Source organism: Anolis sagrei, chromosome 2 (assembly GCF_037176765.1).
Source record: "Anolis sagrei isolate rAnoSag1 chromosome 2, rAnoSag1.mat, whole genome shotgun sequence".
NCBI classification, from domain to species: Eukaryota; Metazoa; Chordata; class Lepidosauria; order Squamata; family Dactyloidae; genus Anolis; species Anolis sagrei.
Genome location: NC_090022.1, coordinates 222,441,107 through 222,454,095, shown reverse-complemented (window position 1 = coordinate 222,454,095; position 12,989 = coordinate 222,441,107).

The following is a 12,989-nucleotide window of genomic DNA, read 5'->3' as shown; positions in this document are numbered from 1 at the left end:
TATTGTTCTTTGCCTCATTTTGTTCTCCAATTTAGAGTTTCACAATGCTTAACACTGCTGTTCCAATTTTCCTTTCCCTTTGTCAGAAATACAATATCTCAGTATCCCTTTCTACTGGTTAAATACCCTAATTCCAGGCACCACTCCACCCCAAACTTCCTTGGTCATGCCCCTGGTCATAGCAATCCCTTCACCCGCAGCACCACAAAATTATGTTCTGCTAGATATGGAAACTAGAACTTAACGTTGGTTCACTGATAAAGCTGTATACTCCAATAGGGTATTATTGGTTCACAGCCTTGGTCTACTTTCCATCAGGCAAGATATGTATTTTACTGTCCTCCCCAAGTCTGTTTCTCCTCATATAAATCCACCCCATGTAAAAATTTCACAGCCTGCACTGTCTAAGTCACTACTTCCCTAAACTGTGGGTCCCAACTCCAAATGCGGGTTTAGCTCAATGTTGAGATCATGAAAAATTTGGCAACAATAAAAGGTTTACACAAATCTGTTAGCAACGATATCCAAGGCTCTTCCAAAAATGCTTCAAAAAAGGGGGAAATTGGCCTATTTAGCAAGCTTTGCAAATGATGTTTTGTCATCAGTTAGTTTGATTTTTATACCTATTTTATGTATCTATATATCCGGGATCATGCAAACATCTCAGGCCAAAGGGGTTGCGGATGGAAAAGTTTAAGAAGCCCTAGTTTAAATACCCTAGGCTGCACATCCTGTCTAATCTTGGAAGCTAAGTAGGATCATACTGGATAGTGCTGGAATGGGAGACTGCCAATGAGAAACGAGTTCTCTGAATTATACTTCAGAAGAAAGAACTAGCCAAACTGCCTTGCCTAAGAAAAACCTATGAAATTCATGGAGTCATAATCAGTCAAATCTTATCTTGGAAATGATCGGAGCCCTGGTGAGTACTTGGATGGTAGACCACCAATGAGTGCTGGTGCTGTAGGTTATATTTCAGAGGAAGGAACTGGGAAAACAACCTCTGAGTCTTCCTTGCCTAAGAAAGCCCTATGAAATTCATGGGGTCATCATAAGTTGAGAGGTGACTTGAAGGCATATATACACACATGTTCTAAGACTTTATTGCATGAAGCAGCTGTCCCATGGCATTCTCATAACTAGGTACAGCAGCAGCCTTTTACACATTCATCATTTCATGACACAGTAATTCAAAGACTCAATCTCATCATGTGGGGCTTTTTAAGTGTTGTAGGACATTTCACCCGCAGTCCAGCAACAGATGGGCACATTACCCATCCCAAGACATCACTGGACTTCCTGTGATGGCCCCACCCACAAGCAGAGTGAAAGCATCATACAACGCTTCCCTCCCAATATAGGAATGTGCCTATGTTGTGCTGGTTCCTATAGAGCCAGCACGGATCCTTGGGGCTCAAGCAATACTCCTCATGTGTGACTAAAAGGAAGCTGCATGCAGGGCGACATATTCGCCCAGCTGCCCCTCCTTTTTTTGGTGAAAGCAGATGAAACAGGATGCTTCACCTGGGCTATGTGATAAAGCTCTTTATCACATGAAGCCACTAGCCCATGGCATTCCCGCAATCATGGACAGTGATAATTTACTGATATGATGATCCTCACTATTGCACCTCTCAGAGCATCATGCTACTGCAAAATCCCCTCTGAATATGTCTTGCCTAAGAAAACCCTATAAAATTCATGTCATCAGCAGAGAACTTGAAGGCACATACACACACATACTTCCACATCTTTCCATTTGATTTTTTTTACTTTTGAGAAAAACAAGTAATTTGTTTCTTCTGTATTCTTCATTTTTTTCTCCTCTCCATCTTAACAGTGAGACAGTCAGGCCTACTCAACCAGTAAACTATATTCCCATATTTCTTTGTGCAACAACAATGGCTTGACACTCAAGAAAAGTGATAGAGAACCACCACCAACAAGAACAGCCACATAAATTAAGGATCTGTGATTAAGCAGAAGGTGGGAGAAAAGCTCAAATGCTCAGAAATTGATCCAGTGTGAAAAACTGTTTTTTTGAAAAATTAAAAATGGTAGTTAACTCTTCTTTTTACAAAATTCAAAATAGGATATAGCCAGTAAAGAAGGCTATTCACAGAATGTGTTTAAAGGCCTTGAATGAATGCCTCACTAGGGGAATACTGAAGAGGACCTATTGCTCCAGTGTTCTTTATAAGCTGAGACACTGCTCAGCCTCGTATGAACAATAAACAGTTCATTTTCCTGTGGTTAGTGGTGCTAGTGATGCCAGTGGAAAGATGAGCAGCGTTATGAGAAAGGACATTTGTTCAACTGTCTGGGACCGTACAACAACGGATTCTATTATAACATATTCACACAAAGATTTGGTGCCTTTTCTTTTCTTTTGACAATATTACCTCTAAATTCCATTTTGATGTTATGCGATTATAGTTTTAAAACCCAGTACAAATTTCCTAGGGATTCATGTCACAAAATCTGTCTGTTGTAGATTGCTAGAGGGTGAACTCCGTTATTCTTACTGAAGACCGTATTGACATCCTTTCACAGGGTATCTTTAAGTTACTGTTATTTCCAGGGCTGGGAATACAACGAACCAGCTTTTCTCCATGGTGACAAATGGTCATTCCAGAAAGTGGCAGGAGTTGCAGACCAAAATAACATGAAGGTACTTGGAGACACTTCAGGGTTACATACCCCCACCACTGCACATTCTGCAATATATGTTGCTCTATACAGGGGTGGGCAATGAAACCCTATGCATGATGATTCAAAAGGAAAGTCACACTGAGCTTAAGTAGATATGGCATTGTAATTTCAGGCTTCTTTCTCCTATATAGTATTTATATAAGTCAAGGGTACACAATGCTGATATTGTTGGATTGCTGGTATTGTTGGATTGCAGCTCCCATGAGCCCTGCTAGTATAGCTACTGTTGAGGGATAATGGAAACTGCAGTCCAGCAATACCAGAAGGTGACATGTTCCCCCTAAGAAGTCCATTAATTCTAATAAGGTAATATTTCCCATTATTAATCAACTGAAGGGCTCCTAATGATTATAAAATAGTTTTAGCATGAACATTGGACTACAACTATGGAGACCAGGGTTCAAATCCCTGCTCGGTCATGGAAACCCATTGGGTTTTCCTCAGTAAATCATACATTCTCTGCCTCAGAAAAAACAATGACAGCATCACCATATAACTTGAAGGCACATAACATCAACAAGATCAGAACTGAAAGGGAAGCCATGGTTCAGATATGTTTGGAACTGAACTGATACCATGTTTGTAATCATTAAGGGATAGTGATTACTAGCTGAAAGGATAATCTTCGTTGATTTATTCATTTCTGAGCCCTCGGGCTGTTACGGAGGGAGGATAAAACCCTCACAGTCCAGTAATGCCAAACCCAGTTGCTGAATCCTTACCAACCTCTCCTGTTTTTATCATAGCAGCCACCTGTGGGAGCAACTTGGCTGGTGTCTTCACTCATTGCCTAGAGCAGCGTTTCTCAACCTGGGAGTCGGGACCACTGGGAGGGTCATGAAGGGGTGTCAGAGGGGTCAGAAAAGATAATCAGAAACACAGTCCTTTCTGTTGGTCATGTGGGTTCTGTGTGGAAGGTTTGGCCCAATTCTATCATTGGTGGGGTTCAAAATGCTCTTGATTGTAGGTGAACTATAAATCCCAGCAACTACAACTCCCAAGTGTCAAAGTCTATTTTCCCCAAACTCCACCGGTGCTCACATTTGGGCATATTGAGCATTTCTGCCAAGTTTGGTCCAGATCCACCATTGTTTGAGTCCACAGTGCTCTCTGCATGCAGGTGAACTACAACTCCAAAACTCAAGGTCAATGCCTACCAAACCCGGGTATCGGGTATTTGTACCAAATCTCATCCAGTGAATGAAAATACATCCTTCATATTGGATATTTACATTACGATTCATAACAGTGGCAAAATTACTGTTAAGAAGTAGCAACAAAAATAATGTTATGGTTGGGGGTCACCACAATACAAGGAACTGTATTAAGGGGTCACGGTATTAGGAAGGTTGAGAACCACTGGCCTAGAGTGACATCAGCCGGGGCACCAAATCAATGTGGAAAGGGGAAAAGTTGGAGATGCCCCCTCCTTTCCCCCCTTTCTTCTCCAATCGCCCCCATGACCCCATGACTCCAAGCAACAAGAAGCCAACACATGTTGCACCCAGAGGCCACTACTACGATGGGTACAGCAAGGGGACAGTAAGTGCCATCCCATGTCCTCAGGCTGCCCAAGCTGGGGAATATCGTATAGCCATGTAAACAGTTGCAACCGAATCCATCTCAGAACCACCACAATTGTTTACATAGGCCCAAAGTTACAGTTTGCTCCCAATTCTAGAGGGAAATTTAGTGCTACCTGTAACTTTTGTTAACATGGTTCAAGGCTGTGTTAATTGCCTTGTCCCGCATTAATCCAAATCAGCTGTATGTGTCACGTAGTTGATTTGCCCCCTCTTTAGTATAAAGTCTCCTTATAGATGTGTCCCTAGTCTTCTACAGATTTCTGAAGCCAGTGAAGTAGGTCAAACACCAATGTTATATATTTTGAAAAGTGCTGCCCTTACTACAGTATAACCACTGCACTCTGCAGTAAGTATAATTTCTTAACCTTTCTCAAACACTACATAGAACATATTAAAATAATATCAATGAGAGCTGATTAAATGAGAGCTGAGTCATTGGCCTACATCCTATAGATAGTCTCTCCTAGAGTAGACCTACTGCATCAATTGCTGAATGGTGAGTCAACACTTGCGCAAAGGCTATTGATATATTCTAGCAGAGGAGTGACAAGCAATAGAGATTTGGGCCACTACAGTCAAAGCCTCTTCCATAATGAAAGGATACAGCTGCCATTCCAAGTAAAGCTGAGCAGAGGACACTTCTGAATACTGCTGACACCTGAACTGCCAGAAACAGCATCAGATGAAGGAAAACTCTTGAGCTGCAGAACTGATCTTTTATTGTGTGCTGTTCCAGTGACAAAAGTTTTACCATCCCCACATTTGAATTCTCGGCTGTCCAACACTACCTTCATTTTCTTCAAATAAGCCTTAATGTGCTTGCTCATATCCATTCATTCCCTGAAGACAAGTAATGTCAGATGGAAGCCAGCAAACTTGTTCTGTGTCTATTGTCAAGGACTTATTAACTGACTCAGGCTGCATCCACACTGCAGAATTATAGAAATTTGGTATCACATTAACTGTCATGGCTCAATGTGATGGAATTCTGGGATTTGTAGTTTTGTTAAATAGTTGGCCTTTTCAATTGATGAGCTATGTTCACACGACAAAGCACTGTACAAGAATCTATAGAATGGAGCTATGATAGTAAACATGTTATCAAATTGTTATAACCCTGCAGTGTGGTTGGGGAATAGGTCAACCCTTATCGAAAGTCTCTGCACCTCTCCTATACATTCCAGAGGCACTGATAGGGAGAATATTTTCCCATAAGACAATTCTACATGGTAAGCACTTCCAAGCATTGTATACAGATGCATATATGACAGACTTTACTCATACTTGTGGGTGATCCCAGTACAATTAATTATTTTCAGTGGCCTCCATAACACTAAATTTTCAACCACAAATCTCTTCCTTCTATAAAACATCATAACATCACCTGACCATCTATGTTACTCAGTCAAGGCCTATATATATTCCATTTTGACATCAGATTGCCAGTCTAACATTGAGGAAGGTACCCAAGGATGTTCAACCATTATAAAGAAATGTATTAGCATCTTTACTTTGAAATACTTTCTATTATTTATTTATTTATTTATTTATTTCCTGCCTTTCTCCCTGTGGAGACAGCTAAAAACCACACACTTTGGTCACCATTTAAAACAAATATTCTCAGAACTGTATTTTCAATCTCTTATTTTCAGTAGTTCAGATCTGTATCTTCTCTGTAATGAATTGAACTTTATCGTGGACCTTTTATATAGATTGCAGTGGCTAGAATTATATAATTATAGGTTCATTGAAGAACATGTATTTGTGATCTTTAACTGGCACTAGTCTTTGTACCTGCATTTCAGTGCCTGTCCACAAGGGGAAAATCCTGTGTTACCCATTTGCATTGGTTGTGTCCCTCTTCTGTCTCAAGTTAACTTTTGAAAGTTTTGTTTTAAATCGTATGGTGTTGCATAAATCTGTCCACAAGATGTCACTATTTCCTCTGTGAAATTCACTTTACCTGATTCTCTGTCCGTTCAAAATAGTTCCTAGTGTAATATCATTCTTGGATAGAAGGAGGTTACTTAAGAACACCTTCCATACAATGCATCTAGAGCTGAATTTGGATAAGTTACTGTAGAAGTCCCTAAAGGTGATTCAGGGAACTATGGTTAAAACAAAAAGTAATTTTTCCAAGCTCTGGATCAGGGATAGTATAAGGCCTGAATACCTAAGTGGCACCAGGTCTCATCCAATCTTGGAAATGAAGACGGGTCAGCCCTGGTGAGTACTTGGATGGTAGACCTTCAACAAGTGTCAGGTGCTTAAAACGAACCCTAAAAACTGTGGCATAGACACCAAGAACTCGGAAGCCCTGGCACTTGAGCATTCTAACTGGAGGTCAGTTGTGACCAGCAGTGCTGCAGAATTGAAAGAGGCACGAATGGAGGGCGAAAGGGAGAAACGTGCCAAGAGGAAGGCACTTCAAGCCAACCCTGACAGAGACTGCCTTCCACCTGGAAACTGATGCCCTCACTGCGGAAGAACATGCAAGTGGCTCCAGTCACCTATGTATCCACCACCAAGATTCTACACTTGGAAGGCCATCATGCCCTGACAATGAGGGATCACCTAAGTAAGTAAGCTTTAGGCTATATTTCAGAGAAAGTAACTGGCAAAACCAGCTCTGCAGTGCCTTGTCTAAGAAAAACCTGTGAAATGCACAGAGTCACTGTAAGTCAACAGGTGACTTAAAGACACACACACACACATTCTAAGACACTATTGGATGAAGAGGCTATCTCATGGCATTTCCAGAACTAGGTATAACAGCAGCTTTAACACATTCGGCATTTTGTGACACAGTGATTTGGTTTTATTAGCAAGCCTTTCTCTCTCAAACCAAATACTTGGTAAAAACTCATTCCCTCCCTGCCCCCCCCCCCGGCTTAAAATATGTCCATTGTGAGCCCCCTCCAGGGCATCCCTTCTGTATTTCCATAGCAATGGGCAACAGACCCCATAAGCCTCTCAGGAGGGGCGAAAGCTAGGCTCATTGGGAAAAGGGGGCACAGAAGTGGGTTCAAACTTTGCCAGATGGGGAGATGCTTCCAGCTTGCCTGGCCCAGTCATCCCGTTCCGGCAAACCCAACAGCAAGAAAGGACTGGGTGGCGGGCACACAGTTCAGACCATTGCGAGAGGCTCTACCTTTGTTGAATTAGTCCCAACATGCAAACTTTCTGGGGCATATCGCTTAGGGAGAAAGGGGCAAGCATGATGGGCATGCAAACCCATAACCAAAGAAGGCAAAGAGCAGGGCTACAAGTGGAAGGGGATGGAAGAGACACTGAATTGAGCAGGAAGGCACGAGTGAAGAAATGCTGTGCCTTATTCAGGGAAGGAGGGATGCCTCCCAGGCTCAGCAGATGCCTCAGCAGATGCGCCCACCACCACCCTGGAACCCCAACCACTCCTCAGACTGAAAGCAACACACCTAAAATGATACCATGATACTATTGTGTCGCGACATAAAATTTTGAAAGCTTTGTGCTGCTGAATTATGTAGATCTGTTATCCTGTGGCCACACTCCCAGACAGCAACAGTTCCACTGCTTTGAAGGGGTTTTTAAAAATGTGTATTATTATTATTATTACTATTATTATTATTGCACCAGGTAAATTGTGGCATCATGGCACACGATGAGGGGCTATTGATGAGTTTTTTCCTGTCAATAGCAGGGGGATATATTGTTGCAGGAAAGTGACAGACTGGAAATAGGTTGCACACAGCATCGTCACCATAGGTGATGGTTCTGTTCTGTATCAGTTTTCTACTTTCATGTGATAGCATTTGCTAGATTAGCATTTTTAATAACAAACTGACAGATTTGCAGTCTTTTAGATTGAAAGCAGTGGTTTTCACATAAACATTCAAACAAAAGTATGTAAAATGGGAAAACATTCTTCCAATGGAGTGTAGAAAAACACTAAGGAGAAAGACTATTCGGCACAGTCAAGGCTTTCTTCTTCACTGAATTCCACCCGGGATGATGATGTCCCTGAGCCGCTTCCTTGCAGCTGCTGTGTCTTCTTTCAGCTGGAATCTTTCCTTCAATAATACTCAGCCCGAAGGCCTCTCTCCTGCCTAGACCTCCATAAGTTATGGGCTTATCAAGTAGGCCTCAGGTCAAGTTGCTTTAGCTGCTCTCTTAAGATAAAGGCTTTTGTCCCAGTCAGGCTGGCATCTTCAGCCCTTGAAGAGAGGTTGAAATTTTCTGCACATGGAATATGCCCTTCCCTCCACCCCATATTGTAACTAGGGGTGGAAAATAATTTACTTCTCTATGGAGAAGTATTCATTCCACATTTCCAGAGGCACAGGGAAGTATTGCCTCTGAAATTCGCATGCTTATGAGATTTACAGCAAGTTTCAAAGAAATAAAACACATTTTGGAAATGAGAATATCCAAAAATAATATAGAACTGTAAAATCTGCAGAAATGGGGCAGAAGTATTTCAATGCATACTTTTTTTAAAAAAAGAACTAAATTGCCTTGCAAGAAGAAAAAACAATGTTTTATAAATGGATACAAATCAAAGTCGAAACAAGGAAGCAAATGGGATTTAGAAAACACAATAAAATAGAGACTAAAAGATTTTCTGAGCTATATATCATTCCATAATGTCCTACTCCCCTGTGTCATGGTGTGGACACAACTTCGGGAGCTGAAAGGTAATGCGAGGGCAGTATAAGCTCTGGCAAGTTTGACCAAGTTTTTGAGTGCTGCCCTGGTGAAAGATTCAGTCCTCCATGCATGGTCCAATCTACCTAACTAGAGAGATTCATCACCTGAAGATTCACCTCTGCAACTATGAACAAAATACTTGTAGTCTGCATAAATTGAGGAATTATTCCCACTTATTAAATCATAGCACTTGAAGGTATGACAACCCGCTCATGTTTACAAAGACATTATGCGTTATGGAGCCCCTGGTGGTGCAGTGAGTTAAACCGCTGAGCTTGTTGACTGAAAGATCGCAGGTTCAAATGCGGGGAGTGGCATGAGCTTCCACTGTCAGCCCCAGCTTCTGCCAACCTAGCAGTTCCCAAACATAAAAATGTGAGTAGATCAATAGGTACCGCTCTGTTGGGAAGGTAACAGTGCCCCATGCAGTCATGCCGGCCACATGACCTTGGAGGTGTCTACGATCAACGCTGGCTCTTTGGCTTAGAAATGGAGATGAACACCAACCCCCAGAGTCAGACATGACTGGGCTTAATGTCAGGGAAAACCTTTCCCTTTTACCTATGCGATACAAATGGTAAAAGACTAATCAGAACTGTTTCTGGGTTGCTTTGAGTTTTCCTGGCTGTATGATCATGTTCCAGAAGTATTCTCCCCTGACGTTTCACCCACATCTATGGCAGGCATCCTCAGAGGTTGTGAGGTCAGATTTCACAACTTTTGAGGATGCCTGCCACAGATGTGGGTGAAACGTCAGGAGAAAATGCTTCTGGAACATGGTCATACAGCCTGGAAAACTCACAGTAGCCTAGTGATACGGGCCATGAAAGCCTTTGACAATACAAGGACTGTTTCTGTTAATTTAGGCAGTTGGAGAGTATGGAATTCCAGCATTTGCCCTTTCTTCCTTCCTTCCCTCCCTCTGCCCCCATACGCCCATGTTATGTTGGGGAAATAGCAGTCCAAAGGCACATTCAGAGTGGGAGAGCAATGAGAAAATGCTTTTAAATCATGTGTGTGTACACACGCGCACATGTGCACACGCACAGAGTACAACCCAGATATCTGTGGAACTGATGTAATGCAGTTTTACTTATCCATGATTTCGGTTATTCAGTTAGAGCCTCCTGTACAAAGTACACCTTCTTCCTGATACCCCTGGTATTTGCCCCATTGAAAATAATAGGGTTCACTATTGTGTATCCACACAAAGTCTGGGAACATATCCCCCACAGATATGGGAGTTGTACTGTGTGTGTATTGCTGTTTCTCATGCCCTGGTCCAAAGGGGGAAGGGATTCTGATGGTAAATTCACTTTACAAGAAATTGAATCACAGGCCACAGAAGTCAAGAGATGGAGGCCTGCCAGTCCAGTGAACAGTTCACTGGAAGGGCTACAGAAGAAATAACAAAAAAAGGAAAGGTGGCTGTTGTTTTCCTGAGGTGCATTCACTCCCCACATGCCTTCAACCATTATTTCCACATACCTTTCAACTGTCCAAGTTTGGCAGGGATAATACCAATTAATCTTGTCATCCTATGTTTTCATATCCTTTTAAAACATCCCAGTTTATCTCTCCTGCTTCTACTTTCCCTCTTTGTGATCAGCTGATTTCAGTAGTTACTGTAAACTTGAGTTCAAAGCACAAATTTGTTCTCATTCAATTGACTTAAGCTATAGAGAAGAGGAGCCAAGATTCAGTTCCTCAAGAGTAGGATGGGACTGAATCTTGGCTTTCCCTGAAGCTTCAACAAAAGCAAACTGCTGCAACATCTCCCAGTTTGTCTGTTCTTCATTAAGAACCATTGCAATCTTGACCACACACTAATATTAGGTGGACAAATGTGTCCTCTTTTTCATCTGTGAAATATCAGATAATACACAGACAGCAACTCCTTACTGGTGGACTTAAACTAGAGGTAGGAAAAAGACATAGAGACCGATTAACAGATTTTAAAACACGGTACAGCAGTGGTTCTCAACCCTCCTAATGCCACGACCACTTAATACAGTTCCTCGTGTTGTGGTGACCCCCAGCCATAAAATAATTTTTGTTTTTACTTCATAACTGTAATTTTGCTACTGTTATGAATCATAATGTAAATATTCGACATGCAGGATGTATTTTCATTCACTGGATCAAATTTGGCACAAATACCCGATATGACCAAATTTGAGTACTGGTGATGTTGGGGGGGATTGATTTTGTCATTTGGGAGTTGTAGTTGCTGGGATTTATAGTCCACCTACAATCAAAGAGCATTTTGAACTTCACCAATGATAGAACTGAACCAATCTTGGCACACAGAACTCCCATGAACAACAGAAAATACTTGAAGGGTTTGGTGGGCATTGACCTTGAATTTAGGGGTTGTAATTCACCTATATCCAGAGATCACTGTGGACTCAAACAATGATGGATCTGGCACAAAACCTCAGTATGACCAAATGTGAACACTGGTGGAGTTTGGGGGAAATAAACCTTGAGTTGTAGTTGCTAGAATTTATAGTTCATCTATAATCAAAGAGCATTCTGAATCCCATCAACAGAATAGGGTCAAACTTCCCACACAGAACCCCCATGACCAATAGAAAATACTGTGTTTTCTGATGGCCTTTGACAACCCCTCTGACACCCCCTCGCAATCTGCCCCCCCCCCCCCCAGGTCCCAACTCCCTGTTGAGAAAGGCTCTCTTTTTACAATCTAGTACACACAGGTAGAACACTCCTAATCCTAAATGCTTGGGCCCAGAGTTCGTTAGGATTTCAAATTATCTCAGATCTTGGAATGCCTGTATTTGTGCACATCTTTAAGATGGGATGCAAGTCTAAACACAAAATTCATGTTTGTTTTATATATATCCTATACATACAGCCTGAAGGAAAGATTATAGAATATTTTTACTAATCTGCACATGAAACAAACTGTACATTCAACCATCAGAAAGCAAAGGTGCACTATCTCAGTCACCCATATGGACAATTTTGGAGCCTTTTGGATTTCAGAATTCTGAATAAGGGATGCTCAACCTATACATTGACATCCATACAGAGGCATGACTTGTCTGGCCTTTGTCCTATAACTTTGAGATAAAGCTAAGTAAAATGAGTAAACCTAACAATAAAGGCATGTTCATGTTCCATTGATGGAGTGTGCGGCCACTGGGAAACATGACTTTTAAAAAAGTATTGAAGAGATTGTAGCAGCAAAGTTTAGTCACGGGAGATTTAAACCCAGACTCATAGACGTCTCTGAGAGTGAGGCAGATGAACCTGTCTGTATATAGGACCTATCCACAGAAAATAACAGCTGAAAGAAATAACAGAAAATACCACTGGGAACTAATTCTGTATCCTTAGTGTATCCTTAGTGTTGCTATCACATTATACTCCAAGTTCTGAAAATACCTTGCAGAGCGATTTTTGTTTTGTCTGAAATGGTGTTATGGAAGCTAGTCACTCATAATTGCATTACGCATGTAGGCTTTTCATTTTCACCATTTTTCTTCTCAGGTAGGTCACTCAGGCCACGGTGGAGCAAAGGTGTGGCGCAGTATTACCCGTATTTGCATAATCTCTCAAAGCAGACTCTGGGTGAATTGGCCTGAGTTCTGTGCACTGCACTGGGTGGAACAACGTGTCTCCGTATCTTTTGTCTCAGAGAGAGAAACAGCTGAGGCAATCTTGGACCCATGTCTGCTAGCAAGTGAGTTTAACAGCCCTTTCCCTACTCCACCCCCTTTGCTGAGCTCCCACTCTTATCAGAAGCCACTAACAGCTGCTTTGAGTGATAAAAAGGGAGACCTTGTGGAAACTAGCTGAAACATGTTCTTCTTCAGGGGTGGCCCAACAAAGTTTTTGACCAGTTGGCAGGCTACTATGACTGCCAGCTTATCAAGACACTGAGAATTCAGGAATCACTTCAGTTATTTTGGCACCAGAAGCAGAAACTCCTAGATTTACATTTCACCATTCCTGGGGGAGAGAGAAAACAGAGCA